Source organism: Notolabrus celidotus, chromosome 17, assembly GCF_009762535.1.
Source record: "Notolabrus celidotus isolate fNotCel1 chromosome 17, fNotCel1.pri, whole genome shotgun sequence".
Classification (NCBI taxonomy): Eukaryota; Metazoa; Chordata; class Actinopteri; order Labriformes; family Labridae; genus Notolabrus; species Notolabrus celidotus.
Window position 1 is genome coordinate 23,485,474 of NC_048288.1, and position 17,142 is coordinate 23,502,615.

The 17,142-nt window shown below is 41.2% G+C and overlaps 1 protein-coding gene across 11 annotated transcripts in view; it reads left to right on the top strand.

Moving 5' to 3' along the window:
* scrib (scribble planar cell polarity protein) overlaps nucleotides 1-17,142 on the top strand; it is an 84,067-nt gene that overhangs the window by 12,359 nt on the left and 54,566 nt on the right. The window lies entirely within an intron of this gene.

Sequence of the window (17,142 nt, forward strand, 5' to 3'; positions counted from 1 at the left end):
TTAGTCAAACTCTCCTGTGACTAAATTGTCCGTGTTAATTCAGTATTTTCCAGAAGTGATGCTCGGGAAATACACTTGTAAGAGCACGTCGTCATCGGCGTACAAGTGGTGCGTTAACTTCGACAATGACCTTTCCCTCGCCTTTCCTGAACCTTTTGATCACACGTAAGCTCAGGATCCACACCTTAGGTATCACAAATGGTCCTTTGAGGTTAATCCGGTAGGGTGCCACTGATGTCACTGTGGGGGAAAAGGTTGCCCGGGATGGCATTAAAACCAACCACAAACAAACGCTGGCCTTTATCTGCTGACCACACACAGTCATTGAAGGCCTCTATCTATCACTCTGAAACTTGATAGCTCTCACATCCTCCTCCCTGTGTTCTGTCCGCACCTTCAGCTCCCTTATCGCAGTCCAGTTCAGTATTTACAGTTAAAGATACCTGCTGGGTCCAGATGAGGGAGACATGTTTGACCAGTTAAGACAAATGCACACACGTAGATCTGATTAACCCTCCTGTTGTGTTGCAGGTCAAATTGACCCATTTTAGAATAAAAAAAAACTAAAAAGAAATGTTAAAAGTATTTTTTAGCTATGAAACTTCTTCTGCTTGGCTTTATTAGCGGGAACAACATATAAAATGAAAACGGTTCATTTCACACATTTTATTATTATTATTATTATTATTATTATCTTTATTTAAACTTGAAAATCATTGAGAGCAGCCGTCATTTACAATGACGACGAGCATATAAAAGAAACATTAAAATGCATGACAAGCAAATACAAGCTATAACCCTAAAAGAATGATGATAAATTAAAAACAGACCACAATTAAAAGTAATGTTACAGCCATTGAAAAAGAATGTAATTTAATCATTTGCCACCCTCCCTGCATGTTTATATTACACAGATACTGTTTGTGGGTCAACCTGACCCAAGAGTCTAAGTGGAGGCTAAAAAGGGTCAGAAGTGTCAAATACTTAATGTTTCCTTGCAACTGCGACATATTTCACCCCAATCACTTTCCAATGCACAAATAAAAAGTTTTAACATGAATTTTCATAATTAAGAGTGAATTATCCTCATTGAACTATGATCTGTGAGAATTGAAGAACACCAATGTGCTAAATATGGATTTAAATGGTCAGTGATGGAGTTAATAATGAGATTTAAAAAATGTTTTTTGGGATTTATTGGGGTTCTGATACTTTTGAATTATTAAATATGCACCGGGTCAAGTTGACCCAGGAACATTATTGTTGTCCCCAAGAAACAAACATAACAGGAGGGTCAATGATTTTTCTGAGGGGGAACTCAATCACTTAGTCAACCTCTAGTACCTACCGAGCCGGCCTGATTTTTCGTCGCCTGTGTTTTTCTTGTTGATTCCTTTTTGTTGGGAGAGTCTCTGCATCCAGGAAGGGAGAATAATCAAGTGAGCCTAGGAATGCCCTGTTTTTGTATGCCATCTCCATTCTGGGCTCTGTTTAGCGGAGCATGTAGGGAATGTAAAGTCCAGGCTTGGTTATGTTTTATTTCTGTTCACTCCTGTTCAGTGTTTCTCTTTTGTTCTGGTACAAACACTTACTTGTTTGCGGTGTCTCCAACCGTTACAGTTTAGAATAAATGATGTAAAGCACCTTGTATCTCTGTCATCTTACAAGATGTCGCACCAACCCGTGAAGGAATGTTAAGCTCAAGAGCCCGAGTCATGATAAAGGAGTAAGGTAACACTCTGGTGGCAGCAGCAGTGTGTTTAGTACTATGATGGCGGTGTTAACACCACTTGAGATCTCTCTTCACTTCTCTGTCTCACTGCTTCTCATCTTCAGAGCTCTGGAGCGCAAACATTTGGTTCCATTTGGGGAATATTTTTTTCCCAAGCCAAGCAATTATGATTAACGACTGTCTCTAAATGACTGTGGTACATTTTCTGAATCATACAAATGTTTTGTGTGTCACTGAGAGCCTCTGTGTTTTAGGGCTGGGATACATGGGTCACAGCATCGCAATAATTTACATAATTTACTGAAAAGTAAAAACTGAAGCTTAGAATATAACTTCACCATAGACTGTATAATTAATGGATGCAGTATCCGTGATGTCACTTATCTGTTCTGAAGCACTGTTTTGAAGCCAATCGTCGGCGTGAGCCATATTGAATATACTGAAGTCAACCTGTTGAGCTAGTGTGAGGTAAAGAGGCGGGCTTTGAGCCTCCTAGCCAACAGCTACAGTGTTCCCTCCTGTCAATCAACCAGCTGTGCCTCTCATTGGAAGACTTCTAATCTTAATATCTTTGAAATTGCCGCGGTATGAAAAAAAATCACCCCCTGTCCAATGTGTGCGGCTCGAGAAATGAGCTATCACGACTATACCTGTTTTTATACCAGGCTGTAATGTTTATTTCTGCTGCAATGATTGGCTTTTTGGAATTGGTGTGTATGTAGTTTTTGGTACTTCCAGAGCCAGCCTCAAGCGGATCCTCGATGAACTGCAGTTTTAAACACTTCCGCATAATTTCTCACAGCCAGAGGTTGCCGTTTGGGTTGCACACAAGTTCTTCAGCATATCCCAGCGTCCACTTCATCTTCAACAGCACTCTTGGGCGGTGCGCCTTTACATCCACTGTAAGAAGGAGCTGCTTTTACATTGTGCTCACTCTGCTATGTCTGCATACATGTTCTTATTTGTGAAACCAATATGTGTTTAATACCTGCTGATTGAAAAAATACAGTTATCGATGTTATCACTTAGGGAACAACCTTTTACATCTTATCTAAATTGCTGTGTTGACTACTTCTCCTCCATATTGAGCATACTATTGATCAAGTCTCCCAATAGCTAATGAATCACTGAAGGACCACTGACTGTTAGAGGAAGCATTTTTCCTTTAATGCATGCTGGGATGCTGGCATGATTATGTGTTTGGCTGCACATGGATTCTAAAAGGTGGATCTTTAGCTGTAGTGCCTTCACTGATCAGTGTTTTTAAGTCTGCAGTCCACAGATTAATCCCCTGACACTTTTGATATCTTAGGGTTTCATTTCATTCAGATATTATAAAGTTTTCTAAACCTTATATAAACTTTTAAATGGCAGCACAATCTCCCTCATTATCACTCAAAGGTGCTCTGTAAAAAGCAGCTAATTTCATGTGTGGTTCGGTTGAAGTTCATACATTTTCAGCAGCTTTCTCACTTGTGGTGTTTTTGTTAGAGCATTACATCTGTCAATATTTTATGGGATGTTAGAGTGGTGTGTTTTTATTTTATTTAAAGCAGGATGTCTCTGTTTTTACTGCTAGATTGGAAAGTCAGATTTCAGATTGTAAAAAAAGACAACTGCAGAACTGCAAAAAAAAAAGAAGCTCTGCCTCAACCTCAGAAATATGTTTCCCCTTGAGCAACACAGCTGCATAAAAGTTAAGAAAGGACACCAGTGCTGCGTTTGATATTGACATTTCTCTGCAGGATGATGTATTGCTGTTTTTAAAATTGTAAATGGGTCACGGCCACCTGTGTGGAAATATTCTGATTTGAGACCCTTTCTTTCCTCAGAAAATGTAACAATGATACACAGTCACGGTTGGTTAGCTGGTTATTGAGCAGAGACAATCTCATGTAGGTTGAATGTGTAGGTTGTGCCACATGAACAGTCTCCTAATGGAGGTGCTGATGGGTGACTGTTTCTGTGTAGTGCGACAGAGAACAGATGAGAGAGGTCAGTGGAAAGCACAGCGGGGTTCTCGGGAGACAACAAAGCAGCACACAAGCATGTATGTGTCATGCTCATGCCAGCGAGGAAAAACAAACACAGCAGTAACAAGTCTGAAGGAAAGGAGACAGCAACAGTCCGTGCTCACTGTGGCTGATTGCCCCCTCCCCCGAGCACACTCATTCATCTCCAGTGAGGGAGGAATGCTACAATTTATCAATCAATCATCAATCAATCACACTTTATTTATAAAGCACTTTTCATATGACATTGTAACATAAAGTGCTGTACATAAAAACAACCTAAAATAGAATAAATTCAGAAAAAGATCCCAGCCCCTACCACAAACCCACCCCGCAATCCTGAGGTTAAGAACACAATATATGCAACAACAACAATAATGATAAAAAGAAAAGAAAAAGAAAAAAGAAGTTGCTGAACGAACAGAGGAAACGCTCTCATGATATCTTAATGAGGAAAACACTGGAGTTAAAATAAGATGTTAAAACTCAACACAGGAAATTAAATTCACCAAAATAAAATACATTTCTAAGATAATGAAGCACTAAAATAATTAAAGGGATATAAGATGCTATACTTACAATAACTAAATAAATAAATAAAATACAATAAAAGTGACAAAAATTTGAACTAGATAATGAATTAATAAATTAATAAATAAAACTTTTATAAGAATGAAACTCAGTTAAAAGAGAGACTTAATTTAATGCCTTTTCTTTTGCTTTTTTTTTTTTTTGTGTGTGTTGATGTCTTAGCTTCAGATTTGGTTCTGTCATGGTCCCAACCATAAACCGTATAAATAATGGATGTAATAACCGTGACATTACCCATCTGTTCTAAAGCGCTGTTTCGAAGCCAATCGCTGATGAGAGCCATATTGGAAATGTTGAACGCAACCTAACTTCTGTTGAGCTACTATGAGGTAAAGAGGCAGGCTTTGAGCCTCATCGCCAACAGCTAGTGTTCCCGCATGTCAGTCATATCAGTCATGGTTTTATTTAGGTGAAACTCGTAATCTTAATATCTTCTGAACTGTTGTGTTGTGAAAAAATGCACCCCCGTACAGTGTGTCCCCGTACAGTGTGTGCCAATAGAGAAATTAGCTCCACCAAGCCTAAGCCATTTTTTGACCCAGGCTGTAAACATGTTTATTAATGCTGCAAATATCATTTTTTTTGAATGGGTGTGTATGTGGTTTCCGTTGTTCCTGCAGCCAGCCTCAAGTGGACGCTTGATGAACTGCAGTTTTAATCACTTCCCCATGGGCTTCATATTTTGAGACCGGAGGTTGCTGCTTGGTCCCAACAGAACAGTTGAATCTGATGACTGATTCAGCAAGTGTTGACAGTGCAGCCATTGTTTATAGCAAAAGGTCAGTTATTTTAAACCGAGGAATTGAAACTACTCACAATATAAATCTTTGTGTTCTCTTTATTCTCCCAGCAGGCAGCTTTCTAATAATAATTGTTCCATTATTGTTTTGTAAGATGGGAAAAAGTTACAAAACCATACTCAGGCCACAAGAGCTTAATTACAGTCTGATACAGCCCAAACATAGCTTTTTATATTCCACTTTTTCTCTCATCACGATACTTATGTGTGAACAAACTGATAAAGTGTGAGGCGTTTGTGTCCTCCATGTTAACTTTGTTTGCACTGCAGCACATGACATCAGAGGAAACACAGGCATGCTTGGAATCTCCAGGAGTTTGCCCTGCCTTCACTCCTCTAGCTCACTCACACACACACACACACACACACACACACACACACACACACACACACACACACACACACACACACACACACACACACACACACACACACACACACTTGAACTTACTCACTGCAAATTCCTGCTGGTGAAGCCCACACACACGGGCGCTATACTTAGACAAACACTGAAGCAAGTGCGATACTCGTGCACATCTTGCTTCGGTTAAATTGTCAGGCTAATAGAGCATCATTTCAGTCACGCCTTGTTAAATATGAGCCTCTACTCATTCTAATGGTCTTTTAATTAAGCCAGCTCATGAACGACTGGGACCGAAAGCACAAATGGGAATTCTGGGAAGAGGCTGAGATGAGAGTACATAGAAGAAGCTCCTCTCTCTCTCTTTGTATTCACATTTGTCTGTTCACAGTGAGGTAATTTCAGCCCCTGCAGCAGACACAGGCAGTGGCTTATTGACACTAAATGCTCCCCGATAAGAGCCAGATAAAGAAACCGTCTTTGATTTGAAATAGGTTTGAACAAGTTTACGGCCGAGGTTTTGGAATTATTTTACAGTCTACCAATAAAAAGCACAAAGAAGATTCAGTTCAAAGAAACCAAAGATAGGTTTGTGGTTGTTTTTAGAAAGATTCCTTAAATGTGTGAATTGATAAAAAGCTTTTCAGTGTGTTTTTTTTTGGGTAAATATATTTTTATTGCTTATTTTCTTATTTTCTTATTAGAAAACATACAGGACATTCAAACATTACTAACTTTACAGACAAAAACAAACAAACAAATAACAACAATATGGCCGTTCTGAAAAAATAAACAGAAAGACAACCCAATAATAATGAAGTTAGTCAATCAAAACTTCACTTTAAGTGATGGGCTCTAACAGTGGCAGCAGATTAAGAGTTTAATAATGGGTATGACTTATCTCTAGATTTACTTTCAGCTTAGTGGGGTATCAAGCTTGTCTCTAATCTAGTCTACAAAAGGTTTCCATGTTTTCTCAAACTTATCAGAGTTATGTATTGTGAATCTCAGTTTTTCAAGTTTTAGATATTGCATCACATCTCTCAGGCAACGAGTCCAGCTCTGGGAGGGATGTAGATTTGAAGTATTTTCTGTGATCAATCTTTGGAAATGTTAACAATCACATATGGATAAATCATTTAAAAACATAAACGTTTTCCATGTCAAAAACAATGCCAGATGCGTTTTTACCCCCTAAATCAAATTTTCCTTCACAACACAATCTATATAACTGACGGTATTAAATATCTATGGATCTTATTGAGGCATACAAAATGTTAAACGCTGAATGTAACCTAACCTTAGCGGACATACAGTCATTTAAAGCGAAGGCTCAGACTACAACATGTGGATTTACTGCAACAAGAGAGCTGAACTGAACAGTTTCCTGTCTACTTGTTCTAATTGAGAAAAATAAGCTTGTGAACTCAGTCAGCTGTCAGCCAGGAGCAAAACCGGGTCATAATCAGTCCGACGGCAGAGAAAAACAGTGCTCATGGAGACCTGTCACTCAGCCGCAGCCCCCAGCTGAGTGTCTCACCTTAAGTCAGCTGATTGACATCGAAACATGCTTTAAATGTAGAAATGTATATATTCCACCAAACAATCTACGGATGTTTCTTTGCTGTAAAAACATGCATAGAATTTGCTTTTTTACACTTTGTTATGCAACTTTTCACCCTCAGTGGGAAATAGTTCAACTTGAGTGGGCATGTTTACGCTTCACTTGACCTTTTCTTTAATCTCTTCTTCTCTGCGGTGTACAGAAGCTGAAACGGTTGCAGCTGCATGTAAAGCTTTCATAAGACAAAGACCATGCTGATTATATTTTAAGGGTTATGGTGCAAAACTATTCATTGTTGGATACATCCGCTCTATCCTGCTTCATTTTTTACTTTTGCACATTAAAAAACCTGGTTGCAGACTGCATGGAGGCATGGATTGCATGGATCCATGGAGGTATGGATTGCACAGACCAGCTGCAGAGTGTGTACAGTCACCGTGCACCGTGAACATGTGTCACTGTATGAGGCCTCTGCTGCAGCTCAGCCGCACTTTCAAGCACAGGAACAGCATGTCAGGTAGGGTCAAGGACAAGTCCAGATTGGGCGCACATGCACCATGTGTAGTTGGACTCTGTCACCGCATACTGTGCAAGACAAAGAACATGGCTCGCTGGCAAAGGTACAACATGCTATCTGTACTCTAAAGTACAGTGCGCTTCTTTTTATGTGCATCATCAGGTTCCCCTTTGCAGTGTATTTTTAGATCTGCTATCACACACCAGGTTCATGACGTTGGTCATGTGAAGGAGCAGCGTTGCGGTGGATCAGCATGAGCTTAAGGCGAGAGTTTTGACAGTTCTTGACATTGATCCTCTGTGGAGTCGGGTGGGAGGTGTGTGCAGACAACTCTGTAATTATGCTGTCTTCATGACATATTAATGGGATTTGGCGCGTAATCTTAAATAACGACATGCTTGTCTTCTCTGTTGTGTCAAAGATAAGCATATTTGCCACGGTGTTCTCTCTGCGCAGCGTCTATTAAGATTGACAACACACCAAGGAAGTCATAAACCACACAAAGCCAGATTGCATCACAGAGATAGTTCTCTTGTTTCCGATGATCTGCTACAGATGCTGTCTTCCGTCTCAGAGCCGATAATGTGCCTGAATTAAGCGAGGCTCAGTTTTCATTTCACTGTCACTCGAGCGTCACAAGGGAGGTTTCCACTTTCTTGTTGCCCCGGCAAAATCAGCCAACAAACTCTTTGTCTCCAAGGTATTGGCTCTCCCAGAGCCCCAGGTTGGCCTGATGCTGGGGCGCTTTTACCCTGTGTTGCCGGGGAGAGTCATCCCAGGAGCAAGTGCTTCCCTCTGACAACAGATCTACAGTCTTCTACTCTGTGTTTGCATAGAGTAGGCGCTTGCTCTTGAATTTCTGCAGGCAGGGCATAAAATTTACTTTTTACCTCATCAGCCATTGGCTAGTGACCTCCAAAAATGTACTGGCCAAATATATTTTTCACCGGCCAAATAAAAAAATCATGCTTTATTTGATTTAAAATGGTAACAGCCTTGTCAATTTTCCAGTTTTCTTTGAAACGTCGTACAATGAAACTCCATTTAGATGTCTGTGCCTCTTCTTGATTGTCTCCTGCCTCTTTGTTTATCCTCTTTGTTTGTGGTGGCACATCTTCCTCGAAAACGCTCTTCCTGTCGTGCTTCTTCAAGCAAAGGGAATGAATAGAACTCCAGTAGCTGACGTCACGCCGTTCCGGACGTACCAAATCACAACACAAGTACAGCACACCGCAAGGGTCAAAATAGCCTGACAGTCGGCAGAAATGGGCGAAAGTATGAAAACAAAAACCTTACATGCAATACAAATTTTTTTCTAACGGCCACTGGCTGGTGTGTGTTTTTGTTTTAAACGCTAAACTAATATTTTTCCCGCCATGGGCGCTTGGTGGGTGTTAATTTTACGACCTGTCTGCAGGCCTCTACCTCAGCCAAACATGTAACAGAGATCAGAAAGGACAACCTGCTCGTCTCAAAGCCAAACTTTATCCCCAGGCTGAAACAACCAGGTGGAGACTTTTGATATCAACACCTTAAGTGGAGCAGTTATTTTTCCACAGGGCCTGGGGTGCTGCATGAGTGACCTGCAGAGGAGACTTTATGCTGCTAGTGGACCACTTTTTAGACTTACTGCAGTAGGCTAATGCTTTTCTGATTTTATGTACTGATAGCAACACAAATCAAAGCTAAAACTGTATACTTTATAATGTGCAAACATCCCATGGCTTAAGTACATGATGCATGCACAAAGTCTGGAATCAAATCTTGGTCATTTGAAATCTCTGGTACAAAAAATCTCTACATTTCCAGCTCTGTGCGTCTTCAGTTTGAAAGAAAACGCAAGCTTAAACATGATCTCTCTCTGTCTGGGAAAGCTGGTGAGACTGCGATACCTTCATAGCTGTCTAATTCCAGGTCGGTCTCTTAACGGTCAGGGTGCATTCCTGAGAGAGAGCAACATAAAGACACATCCTTGTGTGCAGCACACTGCAGCAGAGAGGATGCCAAGACCGTTGCTGGAAAAGATAGAGATGGAGCCACATGATCCTGTGAGAGGAGGTCACAACCGGAACACATACAATGCATCGATTGTACTGAGGCTGCTCTTGCACTCGCACACACACAACACAAACTTTTCAGTCGTTTCTTTAGCTGTAATACTCAACATTTTTCCTGTAGTGAAGGATTGAAGTAGCTTCTTGCAGCCAGTCTTGATGGAGCTTCTCACTGAAGTGTTTCCAATAACTTCCTACGCAACATGAGGAGGAATAATCTCCCAAGTTTTATGATGTACCAATCAATCAATCAGTCAATCAGTCTTTTTTTGTATAGTGCCAAATCACAACAAACATTATCTCAAGATGCTTTTACAAACATAGGAGGTCTAGACCGTACTCTGTTAAATTATGAACAGAGACTAAACTTCAAGACACGGTAAGACTCAGTCTTACCTCATCGTAATCCACCATGAACATTGCACATTGCAATATTTAGCTAGTTACAGTGGCGTGGAAAAACTTCCTTTTAACAGGCAGAAACCTCAGGCAGAACCAGACTCATGTTAGACAGCCATCTGCCTCGACCAAATTGGGGTTGAAAAGAGGGATAGAGGAGAATACTCCAGAGAAGTCTATGGTTAGTAACTTTAATTGGACAGGGAGGGTTAAAGTAAGTGATGAGAGGGTTGGGGGGAAGTTGATAAGATAGGATCCCAGTGTGTCAGTGCGCCCGTTCCCCCGGCAGTCTAAGCCTATAGCAGCATAACTAAGAGCTGGTCCAAGCCTGAGCCAGCTCTAACTATAAAGGTGCATTTGGACCAAGAGTTCCAGGGGGTCTTTTAGCCCCCAGAACTACTTTCCCCGGAACTTAAAGGTTCCTGTGCTCCCATTGTTGTCTGCGTTTCAACAGCGGGCTGAAGTCCCAGGGAGATTGTGCAAATCAGGCCAGTGATGTATGGAGAAAAGAAATTATATTAAATAATATTTTGAAATCTTAATAAAAAAATAAACTAGTCTGCATTCTCAGGAACTCACTCTGTGTTTCAACAACTGTGCAAACACTGTTACGTTCACCTGAAAGTCCCTGGACCGTTGAAAAGGTAGAGTGGTAGTAAAAAAGGTAAGGTAGGTAGGGTAAAGTCCCTAGTTCCGGGGTAAAGTTCCTGCGTGGAAAAACGGAAACAAAAAGGAAAGTAGAGAGGGTGTCTGCCTGCCGGACCACGACTGGTAGATGATTCCAAAGGAGAGGGGCCTGATAACTGAAGGTCTGTACATTGCGTCCAGATCTTCACCTTTCCTGTCTAACCATCACAACCACCTCAGAAATGCCTCTGTCATATTCCCTGCAGACTCTGTAATCTCTGCTGAATCATGCATGTCTAAAGCCAAAGCACTCCTCTTGTGTATAAGTACCCAAAATGTGTTGACAGTGTATTTATAAGCCAGAAAATTGTTTGTATATACAACGCTAGGACTCTGCAGCGCCCTGTTCCTGGCTGTCATGTCGGTCCCCTGCAGCACAGCCTCACTGTGGGACAAAGGCAGAACTGGCAGGCAGGCAGGCAGGCAGCACATACCGGATCCAGCCCATCCAGGAAAGAGCCAAACGTCCTCTGCAGACCGTAAACAATGGGCCCTCTGGTTTTTGTGTCATGTTTGTGGGAATGCAGAAAGAGAACGGGAGAGCATGTGATGCAGTCAGGGGGGAGTGGGTGGAGGTGAGAGGTGGAGGGCCTCCTCTACAGTTTCTGATCTGCCTGTGAACTCATTCATTCCTGCCGTGTGAGAGCATAGCCGGGGATTCTCTGGCCATTAGTTCAACTCAACACAACAATGAATGGAGGCTATGTGCACTTGCCTGACCATTAAAACATGAGTGAAAACAAGACTTGAGGCTCCTCCTTTTGTGCTCACTTTGTGGTCATGTTCAGCTCAGTGAATTTTCAGACACCCTCGTCATTTGCATTTCTTTGGATAAGGGCCTTTAGAGTTGGTTAATCACTAAATCATCTCCTCCTGTTAAGTGACCCGTCATTACCAGAGCAGATTTGTTGAGCACATCATTTTCTCACTGATATTGTCTCCTACTTCCTCTAATGTCGAGGTAGGAAGTCGATGAAAGCTTATTGATTGTGTTTCTGAAGTGTTGTGATTGTTTGAGTCAGGTGGTCGATGCTCTTTATGAAACCTGAAACGAGGCAAAGTGCCAGCCAGAGTAAGAGCTCTAAACCATCAAGTTCAAGGCTCCATGTATGGCTGCTGATTTGAATCTAGTTTGGATTGCAAATCTGTGCTGGGGCTCGTTCTCCTGTGTGTTTTGGTCAAGTTGTAACATGGTGTCCCTGGACTGGTGAGGCAAGCTTTCCTCTCTCTCTCTATCTCTCTCTCTCTCTCTCTCTCTCTCTCTCTCTCTCTGTATCACTGCGACGGTTTTAGTAACCAAAGCGGTGATTAGCCCACCAATATGGCTGCAGTGGAGGGATTATCTATCTATTTTTAAAATGCTGACTGGAAATCGCTTTACAGAACCAAGCAGTCACCGTTCTTTGTTGTAGAAAGTCAACCGACAGTGCCGCTGTGTTGACTGTTTCCTAATCTGTCTCAAGTTCATGCCCTGAGCAATTACTGACAGGAAAGTGTCTCTACTTTTGTATTGATTGTTTTGATAAACTTCCCATAAAATCAAAAATTGACAACATTTTTATAGCAAATATGTTGCTCCAATATTTCCTCTCAGCCACTATTGATGATGACAAAATCGTAGTTCTGCACCTTAACTTGAGCATGGCGATATTGAAAATTATGTTATCATGATACAATATTTCATATCAGTCGATATTTAGAATTATCACAATAAATATCATATCATTGTTTAATTTGAATTTAAAGGCAGATTTTTGCTCCTGAGTGAAAGTTGAAGAAACCAGACAGTTCGTTAGCTTTGATTTAGTTCCATGAAAAGCTTCTTGAATCCTTAATTTCTGATGCTGCTAACAGGAAGCAGGTATTTTCTTCACAACATTTTTGTGAAGTTTTAGTTTGTAGTTTCTTATTTTTCTCAGGTTGAGGTCATTTGCATAATTTGATTTAAATTTACAACAAAGATATATTGTGTACACCAAAAAATTGTGTACTATGTGTCAGTTTAGTAGCGTATTGTTTTGAGTTGTGCTCTCCCCTAAAATGTTACTAAGGGTCACGGGCAGAGAGATGTTTCCCACAGTGCAGTGAATGCATCAAGGTTATTCAGTGTTCAGTTGTCCTACGGTCGCGTTGGACATTTAACATGTTAAAGATGCACAGCAGAAGCTGTCTCTGTGCTCTTCCTTTATCCTGAAAGTATATGTAATGAAGTGTTTGAAATTAATAGTAAACACTGAGTCAGCACAGTGTCAGACTAACGAGTCTTTGAGCTTTGAGCTGGTAGGTTTAGCACTTCCTTTACATTTACATTTACGTTTACATTCAGCGCCAAACGTCTTTAAGCCCCGCCTACATCTCACCCTGCGACATGATTGGCTGTTCAATGCCGTCTTCTTCTGTCTAATGTTGTATTGGCAACTAGCGTTGGGCTCATTAGCGCCCCTTCCTTTTCCAGTGGTTGGGGGGTGTAATATAGGATTATTTATATCGATTTTTTTATTGAACATTTGTTATATTTATATTGAGAAAAATTATATAACGGTACTTATCGTTATCAAAAATCGCCCAGCCCTAACCTTGACCAATTTAAAACATTCTCAAAATGTAAAGCCCCTCCCCCTTCAGTATCGTCAGTAACAAGCATCATTGTGTGTTTTAGTGTAATAACATTTAGTGCTTTTGGTTACTGTAAATACCAACCTTATCTGCCGAAAGTCCCTCCCATGACACCTAATTTCAAATGAAACAAATGCATGTTTAATATTGAGAATCAGTTAGCACTCAACTTTAAAGAGGTACATATTTGAATCTGTAGTGCAGTCCATTTGCATGTGTCACCATATGTTACTCTTTGTGAGACGAGGAGCCTCTTAGCCTCACACAATGCCTTGTCCACCTGTTCTCTCTCAATCTTCCCCCTTCAGCTCCTCCAGAGTCACATCAACACACACAACTGTGATATAGGCTTTCTATTTATTTGACATAGTGCTGCTTGGTGTGGTATATACAGCTGTCAAAGAGGAATCTATAAACTGAACATACCAGGCGTCACATTTGGCAGCAATCAAGATCAGCTGAAACATAATAGCACTTTGTCGGCATTTCAGTTCCCCGGAGGGATCGAGGGGAAGCCCTTGACGTCACTGTGGTTGTTTTTTTAATCGTGTTGACTGTGGAAGAAATTTGTCAGCCCTCTTCCTAGCTTAGAGGTAGCACTATCTCTCTGTAATGTCATTTCAGCAGCTAGTTTAAAGACTTTATTGCTGACCACACGGTCATGGTTGCATTCTGTTCGACCTGCAGGAGAGTTCCCCGTTTCCTAAAGCAGATTTCCTCATCAGAGGCTTCCCTATGTTTACCCAGAAACAGTCGCTGGAAGCCAGGAAGCTTATACAAGTTCCTTCACACACTATTATAAACATACATAAACTGTGTACATGTACTTCCCCCGCAACTAAAGCCAGGACAGCTCGGACCATCCATCCTTTCCTCACTGACTGTCCCCACACAGGCTCAGCTAAGAAAACATGGCAACACAGCAAAAGGACAGGATGTCCAGAGGGGAGAGAGAACAAGATGGATTTAAACCAGCATGTCTATAGTTATTAGTTGCCCTGGGTAGAACAAGTGAATATTAGTCAGGGATGCAAAATTAAGTCTATGTCCTTGGTACTATCTTCAATAATTTAGCAAGAGCTTTTAGAATCATAAAATGCTTCCTTTTCCTCAGGGCTTTTTTATTTTACAGCTAGCACTAGCAAGCACTTTTTTGAAAGCAGCGAAGAAGAACCAATGTGGGTAAATTACTTTGCAGTGCTAGTAGAGAGTGTAAGGTTAGCCAAATCTTAGTAGTCAGTGTTTTGCTTTCACACAGTAGACTGCTGTATTTTTACATCTAACTTTAAGATAATTAAAAGTGTTAAAAAAAAAAGTTGATACAGAGCATTTATGTTAACAAAAGACATGATTGTTGGAGGGATGTCTTAGTTAGTGGTACACAGTTGTCAGAAATATGATTATAATGTGTTTGTGTCAGCTGCAAATGTGTACAGCACTGTTTAATGTTATCCTGTTTTGTCTGCTTGTGTCTTCCTTAACATTTCCTTATTGCTGCTTCCTGATTGTCTTGCTCCATGTATGGAGTGTATGCCCATGGCCACTTTTTCAAAGACGGTCATATCATGTCCTTATTTAGCTTTCAGTCATTTTAATCGTATGGTGCTGTTTGAACTTTTCTTTTCTTCTTTTCTTTTTCTTTTTAAGGAGCCTTTTTAACATTTGGCAAGGGACTACGGATGTAAACTAGCCTTTTGGCTAATTCCGGCATATTTACAGAAGTGTTAATTAATATGCATGGTCCTTTTAAATGATAGATAAATAAAAATGATTATTTAAACCCTATTTTTTAAAGGGGTAGTCAGTATGGCCAGTAATGAAATCTAGATATCGAATATAAAACATAGATAAACATTAGTGGATGCAACCTTGATAGAATTAAAGCTAATGCAAGTAACCAACTGAAACATGCTTTTAATAATGGTGTTATTGTTAATGTGATCTATTTAGCCAAAAACCTCAAACAAGTAGTCGTTGGATGTTTTTTTCTTACTATTCTAATTTTAGCTTTACTAACTAGGGCAGAGTTATTACCACAACTTTTATCTTCCCCCAATCTCCCTCTCTGTCAGCCTGGGTTTGCCTGCTTTAATGTGACGTACCAGGCTTAGAGATGGCTGGGCCTGGCTCTGGGCTGTGTTTGCTCTCTGCACAGATCAAAGCCACCAGGACAGGTGTTAGTAGATGGGAGTTAACTTCTGTGTCAGTCATCCCTGCTTTACCACGCCCTTCTCACTGTGTGGCCTGTTGAGTGACTAAAGCTGCAAAAAGGGTAGTCATCGCTTTTAAGTGCCACTTAAGTGAAGCACAAACAGTCGCACACGGATGCACTGTGTTTCATAATGGAACAAAAGCAGACATTCGCACGAATGTGTACCTTTTTCATCTATAAGCAGGCCTGTTTGATTGAAGTTGATTGAATTAACTCCAAGTGGCAACCTGGTTTCAAAATATGAAGCCCATGCAGAAGTGATTAAAACTGCAGTTCATCGAGCGTCCACTTGAGGCTGGCTGCAGAAACACCGGAAACCACATAGACACCAATTCAAACAGACAATCTTTGCAGCAGGAATAAACATGTTTACAGCCTGGTACAAAAAACGGCTTTGGTCTGGAGAGCTCATTTCTCTATCGGCACACACTGTACGGGGATGACTTGATTGACAGGCGGGAACACTGTAGCTGTTGGAGAGGAGGCTCAAAGCCCGCCTCTTTACCTCACACTAGCTCAACAGAAGTTAGGTTGAGCATTTCCAATATGGCTTCCGCCGATGATTGGCCTCAAAACAGCGCTTCAGAAACAGATGGGTGATGTCACATATACTACATCCATATTGTATACAGCCTATGAGTAACACACATGATGAGACGACATATACAGTATATAATGCAGCTGTGTAGTGCTGGTGTGTTAGCGGAGCTGGTTGTGGTTGTTCACAAACACACCTGAGCTGAAGCAGCAGAAGGAAAGAGTGTGTGTGTGTGTGTGGGAGAGAGTGGGTGGTGGCAGGGGAAGTGGTGTGTAGGTTTATGGTTGTATTGTTGGTTTGACGTGTTGGCAGAGTATTGTACTCCACACAGTCTGTATGTAAGCCAAACTACACCACATTTAGAGTACTACGATTGTCTTCATGCAGAAAACATGGACTGAATTTGACAATAAAGCTGGAATCAAATGTAAAATGCAGAAATTGGCTGCTTAAGTAACAAGTGAATGTAAAGGTATGGTAATAGCAACTTAAAATTGCTTTAATCCAAACAAGGAAGACACTTTTATGATGAAAAAATGTCCTTAAACTGAAAAACAAAGAATCTCGGGGGTAAAAATCACGGTCCGTTGAGATAATTCATTGGTCAGTGGCTGAAGTCTCTGTCCCCATTAGAGCTCTGTGGGAACCCATTGTCGCTCCTCCATTCTTCATTAATTATCCACCATCACTCCCTTTCTCCCAGTTCCCTTCTCCCTACGTCACTCTCAATCTTCCTTTTCTCTTCAGCCCTGCTCTCCCCACTCGCCTGCTCTATCCTTCTTAGTCATTCCTGCCTTTTGTGATCCTTTGCCTCATTCCTCTTTCAAGTCTTTCCACATCCAGCCCTCTCTCTCTCTGTCTTACTCTCTCTCTATCTCTTTCTCTTTCTCTCTTCTTGGCTGCGCCCCCTCAGACAATGGAGGAATCCCCTGGCTGAACTGCAGGGAGAGGGGGCCTGTGACTGACAGACCCTGCTGTGTGGGACTGCCTGCTTGGCCTTTGTCCCTCTGCCAAGAAAAATGGAGGGAAGCTGGAGAGGTGGAGCAGAGGAGAGAGAGGA